The 15,403-nt window shown below is 36.8% G+C and overlaps 1 protein-coding gene across 1 annotated transcript in view; it reads right to left on the bottom strand.

Moving 5' to 3' along the window:
* stat5a (signal transducer and activator of transcription 5a) overlaps positions 1 to 13,386 on the bottom strand; it is a 53,076-nt gene extending 39,690 nt beyond the window's left edge. Inside the window, exon 1 of the mRNA XM_079253286.1 lies at positions 13,247 to 13,386. The gene's annotated coding sequence lies outside the window, so the exon portion shown is untranslated. The remainder of the gene's footprint in view (positions 1 to 13,246) is intronic.
* Positions 13,387 to 15,403: the final 2,017 nt, after the last annotated feature.

Here is a 15,403-nt window from a genome sequence, read left to right as displayed (position 1 = left end):
GTGGCTCGTGAAGCAGCCACTGGCGTTCTGAAAATGCTATCTAAACAAGTCCTAATGATCCTCAACGGTGCAGTTCTCTCCACAAACAAGAGCTGCAGTCTGCTTGCAAAAACTTTGCTATCATAACAGCCTTAACTGACCCTGTCAGAGTTGCCAGTGTTTGGCTAATTTCAGCTGCACCAAAGTCCGCCAAAGAGCCGCTCCCGCGGTAGCTCCGTATATATATTGAAAAAGAAACACCCACATTCTGGAGGCATTATTATATTTTTACCATATACTGTTGCATAAGAATGCAATTACTCCGTGCAATATTTAGGATAACAATTCCCTGCTAAAAAGATGAATGTTACTGATTTGGCAACGTAGTAGCAGGATACGTAGCGTGGGAACGCTTTTTGGGGGGGCTGGCAGCTCTCCTCTTGTCTTAGGATATTGAGTGAAGTTCTTGTTGAATTAACAGTGATGATCACCGTTTTAGTGCAACAAGAAATGTCACATTTTAACACTCATAGCATTTATTTCTTTTTAAACATGTCCGAAGGATATCATCAATCAAAGCTGCGCTAGCTTGACTAGTGTGGTTTTATTAATGCCAAGTACGAGTACACAAGCTTGGTATTGAGCCAATACCGATACTGGTATCGGTACGGGTGCATCCCTACAGATGCATTTATTCAGTTTAAAACACAAAAAGTAAAATACAATAAATATGTTGTAGTAGTATCATAATATTGTCTTCTATGCATCATAAGAATTAATATTAAGTCACAATTCAAAGCATCCACAGCAAGGGTGCCCAAGTCTGGGCCTTCAGATCTAGCATCCTGCAAATTTTAGATGCGTCCTTTCTCCAACACGCAAGAATATAAATTGCTGAAATCCCTCTACTGCATGTTACACAGCTCTGCAGAGGCCCCGTAAAGGGCATTTTCTTTAACTCAGGTGTGTTGGAGAAAGATTGCATCTAGAAGCTGTAGGATGGTGGCTCTCGAGCCACTTATTTTTCATCAAGTCATTTAAAACTTCTTTGAAATAATTTTTTGAGATCAGCTGTGCCGTTCAGCTCATATTACATCTAACACAGACAGAGAGAAGAGATAGGCGTCTTCCATAGCTGCGGTGCTTTGGGACAATCGGAGTAAGTCCTGGGATCGGAGTAAAGTCCTAGGAACAGACAGTAATATTATGGGCTTTGTTAAAGGATGTAGATCTGAAGATAAACTCGAGCATGGCTTGTAACCTCCGGCATAGAGTAGGAGGTGCAGCTTTATCATACTAGAATTGAGAGAAAAAAATCTATACGACAGTTTTAAAATGAGTGTTATACTTCCAGCTTTTTTTTCCAATTGTGTGTAATGTTTTTATAATCCACTACAGGCATGCTTGTATTGATCACTGTATTGCATTTTTCCACTAAATATAATCTATAAATGTATTTAATGATGTGTTTACAGTGTTGCTTCTCTTGAAAAAAAAAATTGTCTCCTCTCTGCTGAAACTAAATATAAAGCTTTGATAAAATACGTAGTCTGTGCAGTAATCAATACATATTAATGAGCAATACTTAGGGGAAGATTGTGGGGAAAATGGATGTTTTGAGCTAACTCCTGCCAGCAACCATTCAACCTGACTGAGCTACATGAACTATGTGACAAAAGTGTTGTAACTGTCTAATAGATGACACTGGTGACAACTTACTATGTATCTTACTTCCAAAGAAAATGTTTTGGGTTTTTTTGGGTTTTGTTTTTTTTTTACTTTTTCTTTTTGGAGCTAATTTTACCAGGGTTGTTCTTATTTCTTCAGGGTTGGGGTGATTAATGACAAATAAATGTTTTATAATATAGACTTTAAAATGTTCCTTAGAGCACAGCATAAGCTGTTGTAATTAAATGTTATGTAATTACTTGCTGCAGAAGAGCATGCATAACGAAGTGACTTGTTTAAACCTTGCATGGGAAAACATAAGAACAAATTTTCTACAAGCTTAGTTTACCATTCAACAAAAGAACTGACTAGAAGAAGCAGAGGCTAAAGAAAGAGCTGAGGGCAGATTTTAGAGCAAGAACTTACCTACCGTGTAGTAGAGCTAATATGAAAGAGACATACATTTCTAACATCAGCTGTGTACTCTCTCTTTGCAGTTTGTGAGAATGACAGGCAGATTTGAATCGATCTACCCCGCTGACAAAATACAATACCAGTGCCCTTGCACTCACACAGGCCAGCTGACAGTCTGTCATGTTCTAATGTCTTTCTAATGCTATCCGCACAGTGTATCCGCTAAAACATATTCTTTCTTCACATACAGTAACACTGCTGTATTATTATAAATAATTAATAAGAGAGCCCATCTAGACCAACTGTGATTAACCAAGTCTACATATGTAAGAGGATCTTACTGCATACCCCTGGCTGGTGTGAACTTTGTCTTCCTGCTGCATAGAGAGATAGGATATGATTATGCACTGCATGAGCTCAATGTCCATGAGGAGAATTAATGTTGTCAGGCAGGCAAAACATTCCTTTTCATGATATATATATATATATATATATATATATATATATATATATATATATATATATATATATATATATATATATATATGTGTGTGTGTGTGTGTGTGTGTGTGTGTGTGTGTGTGTGTGTGTGTGTGTGTGTGTGTGTATATGTTTGCATGAATGTATATGTTCACTTTCAGTGCAGCTAAAAATCATTTTGAATTTCAACAGAATGCATTAGTGAAGCAAATTTTAAAAATTGAATTGTATTTACTTAAATTTTGTGTTTATCATGATACATTTCTCTATTACTTGTTTGCAACTGACATTTTCTGTGTTCTGTCAGTGCTTTTGTCCTTCATGCAGCTGTGAAGTTTATTTCTGTGCAGTCTGTGTTTGTGTGGCAAGAGGGTGGTGGCTAGTGAACAAAAATATGGGCTATGTATGGTTTCAACATCTTCAAACTAGCTTAACGACATTGAGTGACTGTTATCGGTATTTGGCTGGAATTGGTCTTACAACGCAGGTTTCTCTTACTTTAGTTTGGTCATTCATGGTTATTGAAGACCACTTTGCTGGTTCTTTAAGAAAAATACTTTCCAACACATCTCTCCATCAGTGATCACCAATGCATGCAACTTTTGTAAGCTCTGCCCTTTGATCTTCCTCGCTTGTCATGTGTCAGAGGTCAGAGAGCTGCAGTTTCTCAAACAGTATCTAACCCGTCACCAGAGCTCTGGACCCATCCCCCACTGTGCTATTGCTCCCCTTAGCATGCCCACCCCTTTCCTGTCCTCCCCTTGTCATGGCAAGCTCAGTGCTGTCAGTAAAAGGTCAACTCCACCTTTACCATACAGAGATCTTTGCCCTTCAGCACCAGCCCCATTTCATGACAGACAGGGATCATTTAAAGTACTAACAGATCCCAGATCCAGCACTCCATTGTGCCAGAACTTTTTTTTTCTTTTTTTATTCCATGAGTTTGTTTACTATAGTAGAAACCAGATGCAAGCATTATTTTAAAATGCTTATGTAGGGGCATATGTATTCCAGTTTAAAGTTACAGATTTATGATAAATATATTTTCAATAAACTAATTTAGCTCTTTTGTTTTTTGTGGACGTAAAAGCTGAAATTAGACCACCAATGTAGCTGGTGTCACAACAGTCAATTTCTTTCATTTCTTTCATAGGGATCTCAGAAAAAGTTCAGTCTTGAAAGAGACACGCTTGCCGGTAATACAATATATCACCAACAAAAAGATTAATAGCTACTTGAGGATAAATTTATACTCTTTACAAGGCAGGGCTGAAGGACAAGCACATGGGCCATTCATATTAACCTATCCACTTACTGATTAACTGACATGCATTTTACTTCCTTTGATCAAACCTCTAAAGCCAAATACCACGACTTTGTTGAATCGTATTCACATTATTTAGTAGTTTATCGTGTTTCTTGAATAAATAATGTCGGTTATTCCAAAGTCTGGATGTACAACTTCTCTTTTTTTATCTGTACATCAAGCAAAACATCAAATTTGCATGAAGACTTCATTCAATCACTGAAAGCTTTCTCCAGTGAGTTTCCCTGACAAATATGAAAGGAAAACATGACCAGAGGCAGAGTATTATCAGGTAACGTTTATAGGTCTCACTACCAGCACAATCACCTCTCTGTGAAATAAATATTCGCACATTTAAGACACATTGCCTTAAGTAAAATGTAAACAACTAAATTATCACTTTATCCATTAAGAAAATCATAGCACAAATGTTCATGGACAAACTATTTCTATATTTGTGTCATTCAGTTTTGTTTAATTTCTCTGGCTTGTCAGGCTAAAAAAAAATCTTTGAAAGATGACAATTCTGTCCTGACTGCCCTCTCAGTGCCAAGGTGTACCTGAAAGTATGACATTAAAAAAAAGGAAAACTGTGAAACTGTGTTTGAGAACAAAAAGTGTTTGTTCTATAATCATCTGTACTGCAAATTATTTTTGTTACTTCTTGCTTTGTTGGCAGAAAAATCAGGTAGTTTATAACTGTTCTGCAAACAACTTAGTTTTTACAATGAATCAGTTTACTGAGGGAATATTACAATAATTTCTGACATAAAGATGATCTTATTTACCAAACCCATTATTCAGTGCCAGGTAACGACATTTTTTGTCAAGCTGTATTATATAAACAGCCATTCAAGTGTATAATATGGTCCCACCAGTTCGAAGAATTTGTGGATGGTTTACTGAAATACTTTTTTTCCTGAAACAAACAGAATGGCTATTGAGATTACAATGAATAACATGTTTTTAGTAATGGCTGGCAAAAACTATACCTTAAGAAGATATTCCTCAGGACAGGAATTAACATATATTGTTTATGTGTGCATTCACCAATATGATATTACTTTTGAGAACAAACAACATGAGCCTTTGATCAACTGCAGTATGTGGCAGAGCTGCTTATAACCACCTTTTACATACAGTGGCATAGGATAAAGCTCTCATCTCTGCCATATTTGTGAGTGATTATGGCAGTAGCACAGGGATAATCTGGATAAGCCGAGTATGGGCTCTGAGGTAACAGTGTGCCATGGCTACCTCCTTGGCCGTCAGTCACTTTTTACATTGTTTCAAGCAAACATGGGTTTTGCGGTTTTGTGTTGTAGATGAGGTAATGCTGAGAACATACTCTTGGACACTTGCCTTGTCAGTACACAGTAGTTCAATATTAGGTGAACTACTAAATAAAATGCATATACAAAGATGAAGCCATAATTTCTTACTATTAAAAACAAAATTGTTTAATAATTATTGTCTAATATACCTTTTCAGTAAAGTTGAAGGTTTAATTTTATGTGTGTGTGTGTGTGTGTGTGTGTGTGTGTGTGTGTGTGTGTGTGTGTGTGTGTGTGTGTGTGTGTATGTTTCATTCATCCAAACAGGTAGGTTGCCATTTCCAATTTGCATTTATAAGGAGCGTTGCTGTAAACGTTTGCATTTTCAAAAGGAATGTGTAAGACAGCTAAACAAATCAACTCGCACTTCACAATCTGTTTACCCATTTTGTATTTTTTGTTTGTAATTATCTCTCCACAATAGTTAAAATTTCTGATAAATGTCAACCCATCTTCTCTTGCATGTTAAACAAAGAACAGGATTAACAAGTCATGTGAGCGTGCAGGGACACAAAGAAAGTCTGATGCTGGTAAAAATGCATCATCAGCAATGGAAATATACATTATGTATTTATACAAGAAGAAAACGGTATTCATTCCCACTCTCCTTTCATCAGGTGGGAGGGAGGGAGCAAATGCATGAGAGGTTGCAGAGCACATTGCATACAACAACAGACCGGGATCTAATAGTCAGGGATTTCATACAGATTAGAATCCCTTATGTTTTTTTTAAATGTCTATGTGAAGGCTGAAAGAAAAGAGATTATGTTGATCTAATGGGTGTTAACTACTAGTTACACTTCTACCTGATCACATTTTCATATGTTTACTTTACTCAACAGCTTAATTTATTGTGACTGAAACTATGCTATGCAAACATTTGCAGACAATACATCACAACAAAAAAAAGGGAAGTGAATCTTTGCTTGTGCCAATTAAAATCTGGACTGAGCAATAGAAACTGCAGCTTGTGAATGTCAGGTAGTTACCCAACACATAAAGACAAGCACTAATATTTAGTATTTATTTTGTTGCAAGAGCAGTAGGTTTGCTGGAGATGTCCACAGCACATTTGTTGCATTGTTTGGAAGAGAAGCACTCAAAGATCAATTCGGGATAATAACATCACAAATCCAAACAGTGACTTACGTATTATAAGTGTTCTTAGTGTACTTGTGGTATTTACTACACTGCTACTTTATCCATCAACTAAATATGTGTTCTTTCAGCTTCTGTCTTATTTGTAGAGTAGCAGCAACATTTTTATGCACTTCTTTGATGGTATAAAGAGGGATGGAGGATTAGTTTGACAAAGCCAGTATTTGTATCATTAACCTCTAATCCAACCACTTTAATCCACCACACACACAAACACAAATCATCAGCATCAATAACTGAGATTTTATTCTCCTTTTAAATATCAGCCTAATCAGATTTGAATGAAATGCTCCAAATAAAAGAAAGAAAAGGTGAATTCTCCAGAGACAAAGGTACGTTCACAGTAATTTTCCTCTGAGATAAATAAAGTATTTTACATTCATTTGGTGACCTCAATGTATTCATTAAAAACAACAACAAAAATGTGCAAGCACATGCAAATAAGCATTTAAACCAGGGTTATGACCTTTGACTAGCACAAGCAACTAAGCTAAAACTTGTGTTTTAAGACAGATTTAATTAAATCAATACATTTTGTTGATAACATGTTTCCTTTTCAAGTTAGCCTCCTTTAAGCCTCATCCTATTCTGAAAAGATAATTATTCACTGGTGAGCTATACATTGATTCCATCTCCTTTGGTGTAAGCCTGTAATAGGCTTGAACATAGTGGTAACAGCAGCAGTAAACTCTCCTGCTCAAATCAAACACGCACACCTTGCTAGAAACCTGTCTGAACAACAGCATTGCAGCTAAAAATAAAAACCAACAGCTTTCTGAACAACAAAAAAAAAAAACCCAAAACTGGATCTATTCAGATATTTACATTAATTTCTCACGTAAAAACACCAATAACAAGCATGTATCAATCTTCCCTGTTGGAACCTTACTGATCCTGTTGCCTGACTTCCATCTTTATCTCTTTCACATAAAACAATTATTTAATTGCTGTAGAGACACTCATTCAACTAAGACTGCATTTGAAAAACTGAATGTTAGATTCTGCATCCTTGGAGCAAAAGTTAAGGTCAAAACCATGATAAACAAAAAAGACTGACATAGTAGCATTTTGTGTGGGTTTTTTCTTTCCTGTTTGCTGTCTTGTTTTCTTTACCTGTGTTGGCAGATGCAGTTACATAGCCTCAGGTTACATCAGGATAGAAACCTCATTAAAGTGACATGTGCTAGGGTGTGAAAATGACTGACTGAAGATGAGAGAGGTAGGATTGAACTACAATTTTGTCTTAAAGTGAATTAGCACATTTCAGCTTTAAAATGACACAGCCAACCTGAGATATGGAATAGACAGCAGAAGGTTTACATAAGACAGAAGATAATTCATTCAATGCCAAACTCTGCACTTACCATATAATAGTATTCTTCTTTTATCTGAGACATCCTACCCAGCCTGTGTACCTATCTGCAAAACAGAGTTTCTGACTAAAGTTTCTATTAAAATGCATCGAGTGGCTCAAAATTTATAATCGATTCAAATTCACAGCAGAAATAGCCAGCAGTGGCTTCTTCATCCTGGGTTTTTAATCAGTTATCCCAGCCTCAGGTTACATTGCATATCAGGAACAGATATCCTGTGAGATACAAGTGTTAGGGTGTGAACATGAGCCAATAAGGATCAGGAGAGCAGGATGAGGCTATACACCTAATAGCCTCACAAAGTGAGATAATTTGTACCTTAACCAAGTTCATATTACACAAAATAGTCAGCATAAGCTCTGAAATAAGGACCACCTTAAGTGGGAACACTTCAAAACAGACAGAATATTACTAATTCATACATGGCACAATTTTAATGGATTAAAAATTGATCAATAGCATAAATAATGACCACAACCTGAATACAGTTTGAAACACATTGCAAACAGTTGCCGCTTACTGAATTGTTATCTCTCTAAGGTGTTTTAAGTATTTACAGCATAAAGTGGCGTTCAAACATGGACACGTGACAATCCAGCAAATAGCATCAATAACCAAACACACGTTGCACGGTATGTAAACTCTGATAAAACATGGCTGTGCTTTAACAGCAGTACTGCAAACTATCGTGCATCACTGAATGCAAAGAGGTTTAAAATAATTTTATGCAGCAAAATGCTGGCATAAATTAGGTCACAGTCTTGACTGCACTTCAAATTCTTATGTTAGTTCAAAATGAATAAGTATTACTGAAGATGTCCTTATTTAACTGGCACAGATTAATTTCCTTACTCCACATATGAGATAAACTTTGCCGCTTTTATAAGTAGGCCAACTGGACACTCATATAAAGTTATAACCTAACGTGTAAATGTTGCTGGTGAGAAAAGAAAAATACAATTCTCGGCAATTTATTGTCAACTTTGACATTGAAGCATGAATTTAAAATGTTATCTGTGCACATGCACCTCTACAGGCTTATTAGTAAAATATTTCTCTTGCCAGGAGTAATGATAATTGGTTCCTATCCTGAAAATACAAAACTTTTGCAATATAATAGCTATGCTTGCCATATGTTCCTGTTTACTCTATGAATCACACTGGAAAACAACTTGACTGTTATTACGGGTAGTTTAACTTCTTTACAAATATAGCAAATGATGATTGTGCTACTGATCAGTGAGAGTATTTGCTACACATGATCTGTACTCACTAAACAAAGCGTTTCTCCTTCTTTCATGTGTCAGACCTCACATGATTTAATTTCCTTCTGGGCACAGATGAAGCCATTCGTTCACATAATTCATGCATGAGAGATGAAGCATGATTCAGGGCCTTAGGCAATAATAAAAGATGCAAGGAGTTGCCCAGCGTTACCCTCCAACACCACTACAACAAAAGTCTAGGTAGATGATCAAATTCTAAAATCTAAAAAGGCCTTGCTTTTTTAAAACGCAAAGTAACGGAAGATTTAAGTAACAATCATGTGTATTTTGTTTATCGTGACTGAGCTACAAAGAGCAAAACTTGTCTGCATTAAAAGTACACTCATGGTAGCTTTGTCCTAGCCGCTCGAGAGATCTTTTACAAATGTAATTTGCAAATTCTGCAAAAACTGGCTTTCAGTATCCCAGCCCTCACTGCAGTTACTGAAAGTATCATGGATCAAACCACAGTGTGGTATTATTTAAGACTTTCAACATTATTCACTGAATTTTGCTCAGAATCTATTATCATTTACACCAAAAATTAATGTAAACTAGCCTTTAAACATGGTAACAAGAATAATACATTAGTCCTTGTGCAATGATGCTGCAGCAATAAGCTGCAACTGCGCTTTTCCTCTTATATGTTGATGCTTGAAGGTGACTGTTTTGTAGACATCAGAAAATTACAGCCCAGGCAATGTTTATCTGTTCTAAGTCTATTGTGAGCTGACCTTTGCTCAACATATCATTGCACAATACAAAATAAAAGCAAAATATGCAGAAGCATGCTAAGCAACATTCACTGGTGATAAAGTAGCGATACTTTCCTTGTTTCTGACTCGCTTTAGGTTGGTGAAAGCATTTGTTTCAGAATGTTTATCCTATTCTTGTGTCACTGAGATAATAACCAAAAGCCTTATCATGGTTTTCAGTGTCTGGAAGGGTTGATGGTCATTCCCCCTCCCAGGCTGCACAGATGACAATTTACAGAAAGTTAGTCAAAGACAGAAAATGAGTGACTAACAATAGAAGGGGAAATCTCGTGAAACTGATATTAAAACCCTGCCAAAGTAATAAGTTGATGGGAATCACATATCAGACTTGTGCAGAGTGGGCAGCGGTCATGGGACAGCAGGACACACTGTGGATGCCAACAATCAGCAACCGTATTCGACAGATGGATCAGAGCACTCCTGGCCTACACCAGGCTAAAAGCTCATGGTCACGTGACCAGTGGATTAGCGTTAGCCCAACTGAAAGGGGGAGGAGGTTAGCATGTATTACACCACATGCTTCCTGATCACTTCCCTTTCTGTTTTACTCTGTGTAGATCTGATCCCTGTTTGTCCACAGGCAACCACATTTTATTGTTTACATGACTGACTTTATTTGCATGGAAAGTATCACCAGAGAAACAGATTACCAGATCAAAGAAAATTTCTTGACCTTCTTCCCTTTAAATCTATCATCTTGTACTAAGCAGTTCAGTGACAAGGAGTCCCATACTAATACAGTCATTAGTGCAAAACTGATTCTGACACCTCACCTTTGACTCATAGCTTAGTCAGATAAAAACCACTGTTCTAATCTGCTAACTTGCAGCAGCTCATGAGGTCTAGGTAAGGCCTAATTATTTTTGACACTTCTTACACATGTCAACTCCATGTGCATTGCGCTAAAATACAAATACTGACAATACATAAAATGAATTTAATTCCTCTTAAAAACATAACATAGGAGAGATCAACAATCAGGTTTAAAAATGTAAACACGTTTAATAATGTTAAGAAGGCATCTCCTTTGTTGTTCTTTCCTACAAAAACACTCAAAATTTCTCATCATGCTGTCCAGACTCACCAAAGCCCAGTGAAACCACTCTGGCAGCAGGGAGTGAATAAGTGAGAAGCACACACAAGCTAAAGGATATGCAATGCTGTGAGCACATCAAACAGTGAGATTGTTGGATAAAACATTGGTTTCCCCTGTCTCCCCTGTCACCATTCCTCCTGCAACTGGGTCTTGCTGTTAGAGACGTTATGTGCCAGCCAAATCAGCAAGCCATGTTTCCATTCCAATTCTTTTCACAGAAATCCAGGGAAACCCTCTATCCCTGTGCGCTATGCCGTCCAGTGAAAGAGGGGGCATACAAGGTAACACGGTGCTTGCCAACAGGGTTAAATGCCACAAAAAGTATGGATTGTTATTTCCTAGAGACTACAGCTTTACTGATATGCTGACTGAAAGAGTGGACACACAAAAATGATCAATGAAAAATAAACATACAAGGAACTGTGACTAAAGATGAGTCTGGAGTTACGAAACAAAAATAAAAAGACAAAAAAGAAGACAAAACAAAATTCTCATTTCAGCTTCACCTCAAATTCATAACCTGAAATTACTCTGACCGAAACCCAGTGGAGCAAAACCAGAAAGACTTTGAAGACTGACATGATGAATTCAATGCCTTCAGTTGTTCTTTTTTTTTTTTTTTTTTTTCACTTTTAGAATTAAATGAAATATTTCAGCAGAGCTAAAAAAGAAAAAAAAAAAACAAAAAACACCCAGATGAAAATGGGAAGGTATCGCTATATAACTTCCCTCACTGCTGTGATAACAGGAAAATTCAGACAGAATTACAAGGAGACAACAAGGAGGCATTATCACAGAGGGCTGAACAAATTATCACAACATTTTCAATTACTGTGAGCCATGGGAGTGTATTAGTTTGTGCCAGCTTGACTGTAGGAGCCCAGAATTCCTCTCTTTCGTTAGTATGCAGTGGGCAACAAGATAACAAAAGGTATCGTGAAGGTGCAGTCCCTCAAGGTAAGCTTGTTTCCATAATTACACATAAATAAGTATAAATGCACTCTCACAAAGCACGATGTTTTCCCGGCAATGAGAAATACACATCAAAGCATCTGTGACATTTAAATTCTGACTTTAAGCTCACAAACATCAGGGTCTTGCATCACAAGTAGTCCCTTCTAGCTTTGACAGTCTGTTTTGTTTTGACCTTTATGAGCCACCCTTTGATGCTTTTTCAGAGCACATATCAACACACAACAAACAGGGAATGATATGTTTTGCAATATCATACATTTGGTAAGTAAAGTTCAAATGAATTGTGCAAACCTGATAATAATAATAAATTTTAAAAAAACACTATTATGAGGTTTTTAAAGTTACATTTAAAAATTCAAATTCTCTAACACTATTTTCAATCATGTTTTACATTGACTACTTTAAAAAGCACAATTTTTCTTTATGCTTGGACAAACCTAAACTGGTAATTTTATTATGAACTGTAACTGTTATAAAAGCTATAGGATCTATGTTGATGTGTAAAAAGCAGCGCATGCTTTAGCGGGTAAGCTGTCAACGACTTTAAGATTAACTATGTCAAATACCTGTAGCTTAGCCTATTTCCCAAAAAGTGAAAATTGGAGCAGAATAAATAAGCAGCATGTAAGGATCGTTGAAAAGATGCCACTTCTAAAGCTTTGTGACACGACTGACTCCAGAGTAGATGATATACATGTTTCCAGCACGTGAAAACTGTGCGCGTCTGTTGCACACCGGTTATCTTTATGGTCCTATTTCATCTCGAGACTTGATGTCTCGTGTAGACAGACGCACATAGGTTTAAGTCTACCCAAAGTGTGTGAGGCTGAGAAAGAGGCTAGTTTGACCCTAAAACACACACACACACACACACACACACACACACACACAAAACTAATTTATAAATTATATATATATATATATTTATACATACTAAAGTGTAACACTGTCTTAGCTTTCTGTTATGACTGCAACAATTTTAGCCTCTTTTTGCTTTACACGCATATTCTGAAAGGTCATCTCTAATAATACAAGCAGATCACTGTCAACAAGTAGCCCACAGTAAGATGACAGTAAACTCATCGGTCGCGCGGACACGCTCCGTGACTATATAGGCACGCTTTATGTTAGAGGGACTCCTCTCTGTAGGGGAACCTGCCTGTTGATTCAGCAAATCCAATGAAAAGTCAAACAAAAACACAACCTAAGACGTGCGTGTTTTGTTTTGTTTTGTTTTGTTTTTAAAACATGTATCCAGTGTGGCTTGTAGCGGCTTCGGACAGAGGAGCGCTGCTGCGCTCGCAGATTGTTTACAAAGCGCTGTCAGAATATCATTTCGCGACGGAGAGCGACAGTGTCCAGGCGCGGACATTCACCTCCGAAAATAAAACGCATTCAGACACACGAAACGGCGGCACTCACCTCTGTGGAGCGAGGAAAAGTTGTTGTCCTTTTTCATAAAATGAGGGAAGAGTGCACAGCGAAGTGAACAAGCTATAACGGGAATTTCTCCGTCAGTCAGTTCCGCTCCCAACAGTTGTGTGTACAGTTCACTGCTCTCAGACTGTCTATGACTGAACGCCCACTTCCGGTGATGCTTACGTCTGTCACGAGCCACTTTGTGCGGGTCTCTGTTTGATGTCTGAATTCTGGTCATAAGAGGTGAAAGTCGTAGCACGAAACAAATCATGTCCTGTCACAAAGCTATTGGTGCCGTATAGTGTACATTATTTATTGTCTGTCACAGATTTTTTTAATTTATTTTTTTTAGTCTTTTTTAGTATTTATCGTTACTTATGGTTATGTAATGGACTGAATGACGAGTTTTTGTTCATCTTTGTCTGTCCAATGAATGTCAAGTTAAATAAAGCATTAAAAAAAACTAATCTAGTCATTTATCATGGAATGGGTCAACACATAGGATCACAGGGAGTTAATAAGCTAAGTGTACCTATGTGAATCACGGTATAGGGTTTGATGCAGCTTTGCTATATTATTTGATACAACAATATAGCCTTTTACAGACACAAATAAAAATAATCATCTGAAACTGGACATCATTGAAAATAATAATAATAATAATAATAATAATAATAATAATAATAATAATAATAATAATAATGGCTAAATTGTAGGTTATAAAATAGATACCTTGGCTTAATTTAGCCTACTTTTCAATAACCTAAATCTCCTTTTCAATTTATTTTACGCTCTACGTGGAAAATGGCGACGCCATCTGGTGATCGGCTTCACTCTCACATTGATTTTTGTTCTGGATGTAATAACAATGTCAATAATGTCAATAATCATGTCAAAAGCCCTCTCTCTCTCTCTCTCTCTCTCTCTCTTTCTCTCTCTCTCTCTCTCTCTCTTCTGTGGTTGGTCAAAATATTTTTGCCATATTTTCACCCCTAAGTTTCAAGGATTATTTAGGCTTTCAAACGCAGCAATTTCTCAAAAAACACAATCACACATTATTTTACTTGAATTATTTGTCTATGGGTTGAGACCCAGACAAACGCTGGATAGCAGGCACTAAAGATAAACCTGCCAAAAACAATTAAAAGACAATGACTGCCTCAAGCCTCAAGCACTCTATGCATATAGAGCTACACACAAACAGAAAAATATAATGTCCACAAGTGCATTTTGTGGAGAGAAATCAGGTCAATTGCTTTTAATGTCAAATTTTTCTGGCTTTACGCCCATACGGTTACATATTAGAGAAATCACATACACACACACACATAATAATATTATGCATATATATATATATATATATATATATATATACATACAAATACACTTCACTTATTGATCTAATATTGAGGGGTAATTCATCTCCTGGATGTAAATTTAAAAGTGACAAACTGACGCCAGGTCATGTGTAAATCTAACATGCAGCCCGTCAGACATGTTAAAAACCCTTTTCAGTGCATAGTGGTCTTGGACAGGGTGTGGGGCCCTTTTAGTGGAAGCAGTCTTTGATTATGTAAAATGGGACTGGTTGGTAGGGGGCATTTTGTGTCACTGCATGAAGGTTATAAATGATTAGGTGTGTTTTTAATTTGGCTAGGTTATATGTTTGGGTATGAGAAGATTTATTTTTAATTAGATGTGAAAATTTTTTAAATTTTTATATTCAATCAGTTATTTCACGTGAAGCATTTTGTGCTGCTCTTTAGTATGAAGAGCTATATAAATAAATTTTGATTTGATTTAGTTTAGACCATGTTTAAGTACATTATTTGTACATGCTACAGTATTTTATAGCCTATACCAGAAAAAGAAAAGCAATAAGTTTAAAGTCCAGAGCTTCTTTGAACTGAAATAACACCCCTCACCCTTATCTTGCTGCAAAACATAGTGACACAACATCCTTACATCTATGTCAAACCGTCATCATCTATAGCTGCATTCATAGCTCAGTCAAACACAGAGCACATGCAGCCTGATTGATTCTCATGCTTGATTGGATGTAGGCCAAAACTAAAGGATGACAGTTGCTTCCTCAGACAGCTGAGTCAGAAGCTGTTGATGGTAATAGCGGCACATCTCAACACCCCCTTTCACCTCAGC

Source organism: Telmatherina bonti (genome assembly GCF_933228915.1).
Source record: "Telmatherina bonti genome assembly, chromosome: 14".
NCBI classification, from domain to species: domain Eukaryota; kingdom Metazoa; phylum Chordata; class Actinopteri; order Atheriniformes; family Telmatherinidae; genus Telmatherina; species Telmatherina bonti.
This window is presented reverse-complemented; position numbering and strand designations above follow the sequence as displayed.